Source organism: Eurypyga helias, unplaced genomic scaffold (assembly GCF_000690775.1).
Source record: "Eurypyga helias isolate BGI_N326 unplaced genomic scaffold, ASM69077v1 scaffold39938, whole genome shotgun sequence".
Classification (NCBI taxonomy): Eukaryota; Metazoa; Chordata; class Aves; order Eurypygiformes; family Eurypygidae; genus Eurypyga; species Eurypyga helias.
In genome coordinates this window covers 27,083-33,082 of record NW_010267110.1, presented here as the reverse complement: position 1 = coordinate 33,082, position 6,000 = coordinate 27,083, and positions in this window count along the sequence as shown.

Sequence of the window (6,000 nt, the reverse complement as noted above, 5' to 3'; positions counted from 1 at the left end):
TGTGTGTGTCCCCGCACGGGCAGGGCCCCGGGAGATCTGCCGCCGGCTCCGTGCAAGCCCCGCGTCCCACTGCCTCACCCTCCGCACCGAGCTTGGCATCGCGGGCCCAGCTGCCCTCCGTGCACACCGGCCCGCGTGGCCACAGGCCGCTGCCGGCTTAGCTCTGGCGTGGGTGCACTGTCACCCACCCTCCCCTGTGCACGCTGCTTCCCGTGCTTCCCCTGCACCTTTACCTGTACACAAAATACCCTGTCTTCTCCTTCCACCCGTTCTATGCGATCACTCAGAACAGGGAGGCTTGTCAGCATCTGCTGCTGTGTCCTCATTCTTCAGTGTAATGATCGGTTACAGGTAGGGGATGAGAGTACAGCTTCAAATTACAAACCTGTGCTAACTTTTCCCTTTCCTAGTACTGTATATGCTCACCTCATCTCCAGCTGTCTCTGCTAACCTTTCCTTTCACTGTCTCAGGGCATTCACATCTATCGAAATAACTCCTCTGGCATAAATTGTCCTGCCTCTGTTCTTAACATCTGTCCCTAATACTTGTTTATAACTCCTTACTCACACCCTCCATATATGACTTCATTATAGCTATTAATCACTCTTCTGCCTGAAATTACATAGTTCCGCACTCTATCTTTTGCCTGTGTACATTCAGCCGGTTCCATAACAATCAAGTTACTCATCAGTGCTGTGCTGTTTCCATTCACATATTCTTTGCTCGTGCATGCCTTCTCATACCTTGCCTCTCAGTGTGTTTTATTTCTCGTTGTACACTTCAGCTTCCAGTACAGACCTGTTCTTACACCGTTCCATTGCCCCCATATATATTGTCTGCCCCCCTTTATCCCACTATAGAATAATGCAGTCATCCTATCTCTGAGTCTGCTCACCAAACATACTTAATACATCTGCTGGTCACTTATCTCCCAGTTTGTTCCATCATATTTTATGGTTCTAGTCCAAAAATATCTGAAATTATCTAGCTGTGCTCTAGTCATACATGTGCTTTATCCCATCTGTCACGTGTAAATGTGCTTTGTATGCATTGTTTACATTAATTTTTCCTAGTTCTCCATCCTTTAAATATCAGGTGGTGTATCTCGTTGCTGATTGTCTGGCCCTCAGAAACTAATTTCATGCCTTTTCTTCTCCATCTCCCTTCTGTCATAATTAAGTCTGGTGTTATTTTTGAGAAATTCCACTTAAAATTCTTTAGCTACTTGCATGAAGATCATGCTGTGCATTCATGACTTCACGTCAGCTATTTGCATGTTGTCGTGTTATGTGTCTGTTCTGTTATCTTTCAAAGCTACCTGTGTTATCAGCCATGTTCTCTTTTTAATCCTTTTTCCAACATCTGGCTTTGGTATTTCATCTTTCATATTTTGCCGCTCTGCCAGCACCATCTGACCAGAACTGGACTATTCCTCTTTTCCAAACTCCCAGTTATGCCTTTATCAGCATATATACACAGCATTCTCTTTTCAAGCGTAAACTTCAAAGGCTTCCCTTTAAAAACACTATGCAGTTTTGTCTGTTCTTTAACTCTGTGCTCTCATCCTTCTCTCCAACTTAAAACAGCTTTTTACAATAGTCTTCCCCCTCACCCGGCTTTCTGCAACATTATCCATTTGAAACTCCAGTCCCCTCTTGGCTCTGTGTTCTTCCTGACCTGTTCACGTTCATAAAACACACAAGCCTCTTGTTGATGGGTTATGGGGTTTCTAAGTAAGAGCCTTAAAATAGCTCTGCCTCAACCTGTTTTGTTTGTGTGTTCATTCAGCGCATTAGCCTGAGCTGCAGTAGCTGTCTGGTTTGATCACACGGAGTGCTGAGTGCTGCTGCGACGGTGCCAAGCGCCCTCAGATTCAGTACCCTCTCGGGGTCTGTAACACTGCCTCATCTGCACGTAGGGTTAGGAATCGTAGGCCTGCATTTTCAAAAGGATTATGACAAGTTCCTCATCATGGTTTGCTCAGCTGGATAGCTTTTAGAGGGGGTTGATTTTCTGGACCTTGTCAGTGTCCCCCTCCTGAACAATTAGGCCATTCAATGCAAAATCTTTCAGAGTAAGCCCCCTGGTTCACTAAATACTTCTAAGAACAAAATCTCATCCTTCTTTTCCATGAATTCAGAAAGTGCATTAGCTTTGATGAAATGTTAGCGCTCCAAGCTGTTACTGCGTTTATTGGTCTACCAATAGTCAAAATTAGTGTTTCTTCATCGTTTCAAGTTGAGCAAAAATTGGTACCCATGGGGAAATTTATAAACAAGTAAAATAATGTTCAATATTTTTTGGATTTAAAACTGTAGCACTGAGAGGAAGGATTAAAATATACCATCAAACCCCCTGGATTAAATTGTTAGTGACAGGTCTGTGCAAAGAATAAATGCGTAGTTTACTTTATGGCTTTGAAAAAAATAGTGTGACTCAACTGGTTATGCAACACACTCAGTTTGTTGAAATCTGTAACTGTGTAAGCGTGGTGAAAACAGAATAGCAGTTACTTTCTAGAAGATCTCAGCTGAAAGGTAACTCATGACATTGTCCTAGCTTTGAATGAGAAGATTAACTAAACAAATGTTTTGGTCTTTGTCACAGAAGGGATTGCTTGGTTAACATGTCACCTGCTAAAGATTTCCAAACCTCTTCACAGCCTTGGACCTTCTCTGCCTAAGTTTTAGATGTCGACTCCGGCCTGGGAGGCAAACAGCCTAGCATGAGCCTTTTGACAGTAATGAATTAACTTATACTCACTCTGCATTCGGCAGGACTGCTTATGGCTTGTAGTATAACTAGTCATAGCAGCTACTAAATGTATATATATATATGGAAAAAAATCCCCAAACCAGAATGCTGGGTTTTTTTTCTCTAAGTGGAGCAGCTTTCTTTAAAAAATCCCCAAACCAGAATGCTGGGGTTTTTTTCTCTAAGTGGAGCAGCTTGCTTTAAAACAAACAAATTTAAGGGATCTGCATTTACGAGCCTACATGAAATTGCATTTAAGTGTCCTGTAGTCTCACAGAATAGTGGCTTGGAGTAATAGGTAAAAACATACGGTACAACACCGGTAATCACATTTATTTTTGTATTATCCTTCAATCTTGTTCGTATTGCGGAATTCTTTTTATCAGTTTGAAGTGAGCTGTTCAATTAAAGAAGAGGATTAGTTTATTAGAATTAATAGATCCTATGCCTGCCTCTTAGTAGGACTGTTCACAGGGTTATAACAGTGGTATGTTAAGGCATAATATTACAGCATGAAGGGACACTCCTAACTCGTAACAATCAAAAAATCAAGCTAAAGTTTTGTCATCTGGGTTTTAAAGCAAGCTGCATGGGTAGAATGCTGAAAGAGGGGTCCTGCTTACTTTTCTTTGTGAAAGGAGACTATTTCTAAGGGCCTTTCCCATAGCAGAGGCGATGGACAGCAGGCCTGGGACCTACAACTTGCATTTTTAAAGAGCGAGTGAGACTAAGTGCGGCATGGTAAGCGTATGTGGGAAAAGGTCAGAGGATGTTTCCTTCCTCTTAGCTGATTTTGTCTTTTTTACTGGCAGGGTTGTGTCAGTCATAGCTTTGGTGCTTAATGCCTTTTGCGTTACATTTGTGTGCTTTTCTGAAAGTATATCACAGAATCATAGAACGGTTTGGGTTGGAAGGGACCTTAAAGACCATCCAGTTCCAACTCCCCTGCCATGGGCAGGGACCCCTTCCACTAGACCAGGTTGCTCAAAGCCTCATCCAGCCTGGCCTTGAACACTTCCAGGGAGGGGGCATCCACAGTATGTGTGTATGTATGAGCAGGTTGTCAGACACATATAGGATTGTTTCAAGCAGTTTTCCTGTCCTTGTATGAATTTGGGAAAGGAAATCTGTGATGATCAGGAAGATCTCTCTTCTCACCTAACATAGACTCAAGGGAGAGAAGGAAATGTCACAATAATAGAAGCTATCTTCTCGTTCCAGTGGCAGAAGAAAGACGGTAGTGTGGTTGTGGCCCTGTCCCTGCACCAGGAAGAATCTCATCTAAATGCCCCTGTGAGGGGCTCGATTAAATACTGTAGGAGATAGAGCAGTAGTGTTCAGCTTTTCCTTGTTGGCAGTCATAGGCAAACATTATGGAAAAAGGTTAGAAAAGAATAATGCAGTGAGTATATAGAAGTAGATGATCTGTTCAGCTCTTTTCACTTGGTTTTGACTGCTCCTTGGATTCCCTTGCTTACGGGTATTCTTTGACTTGGGCTTAGGACAGATTCAGAGAAGGGTTTCTTGTTGGTTAATTTTTTTAACTTGCTTCACCCATTTCACACTGGTCCTCTGTGGTTACATGTGATACACTTACCTTTGTGAAGGGGATTTTTAGATTTCAGGTAGACCATTTATACGTTTACCTACCGCTTTTCAAGCTCCCTCAGCGCAGCAGGAAATGAGATGACAGAGCTGCTGGCAAGGAGTCACCAAAGGGCCACAGCCTCCATCAGGATGTGTTCATGGGGTGACAGTGAGGCTCTTGGACTTTCTTTCACAGCTTAAAAACAAACCGAGTAAAATTAGGGCATCCTGTACATTTCATTTATAATTCAGGAAATATGTTTGTGATTTTTCAGCTAATTCTTTAGTTCTTTGTAGTTCTTTATGGTTCCTAAGGGAGACTGCCTTGGGAAACATCATCTAGAGGTTTGAGTGCCACAGGCTGGACATCTCTAGGCTGCAAGGTTTTATCCTCCACTCTCTGAAACGTGTTCTCCTGTTAGATGATAGGAGGAGAGGCCACATGGATGTGCTCCAGCGAGCTGTGGAAGGTCTCCCCCTCTCTCCCTGCGGCAGGGCATCCCCTCAGTTGCTTCTTTCCGGTGCCTGTGGCAATGCTGGTTGCCACTTGCGGTGAAGCAGTGTTCGTTCGAATGCGTGGTTTCCACTGCCACCGCTGGGCGTGCAGGTGATCCCGCGCCATGTGTGCTTCACGCTTTGTGTACGCAGTAGATGGACATCAGTTTTTATGGATACCATCACTAGAGAACAGACACTTTCACTGTCTGGCCTGAAGGTTTCCACTGCCTCCTGTAGAAGATCCCGCTCTCCTACAGTGATTAAATGGCCAAGCGATGTACTATGACAGAAATCCGTCATAAAAAAGAAAAAGTCTGACTAAATTTATCAGCCATCTGGCTCAAGTCTTTAAAGAAAAATGTGAGAAGCAGAGGGAGGAAGATCGTAGTTATTTGGTAGCTTTTAATTTACATTTTGGATGTTACTCCTGGAAGGTAAGGCAGGTTAAGGAGCGGGGTTGTAGCCCCAGTGGAAATTAAAGTGGAGTCACAAATCCAGAGGTGCAACTAGCTGTGGCGTTGCCATAGTGTTGGTGACTAGGTCATTGTTGATTGCAAATTTCAGCCAGTATTGCAGGCATTTAGGTATACTGAAAGTTTTTTAGAGCCTGTGAGGGGCCTGGTAGGCCCAGTTATAGGCCTACCCCTCCAAAGGGGACAGCATCAGCACCAGGAGTTTCCCTGAGTTTTCTTTCATGGGAGAATCAGGACAACTTTCCCAACTGATAAATTATTGAAGCATCTTTTCTCTTCCCTCTTATATAGTGGTTTATTAAGATGGCTTGTTGAGGAAATTTTAGTTCTCATGTTTCATAACTATTGAGTATTTACTCGCAACCCTGACATTCTTTCAGGGGAGGTTTTGGTGCATGATTTGTGTTGACAGCCAGTGAGAAGAGGGCATGGGAGGAAAGGTGAGCGGCTGTGCTTGCGCTGGCGCTGAAAGATCCAGATGAGAAGCTGAACAGCAGGAGAGAGGTCAGTGGAGAAGAGAGATTTGTGAGTCAGTGAAGCTGTGGAAGGGAATGAGGTCAGTCTGGAATAAGGTTAAGAGGGTAAAAGGAGGATTTTAAGTGACACCAAGAAAACATGGTGAGGAATGGCGGAGGAGGAAGGTGCTCAATGAGTTGTAATAGAAAACTCGGTATCAGACTACAAAAA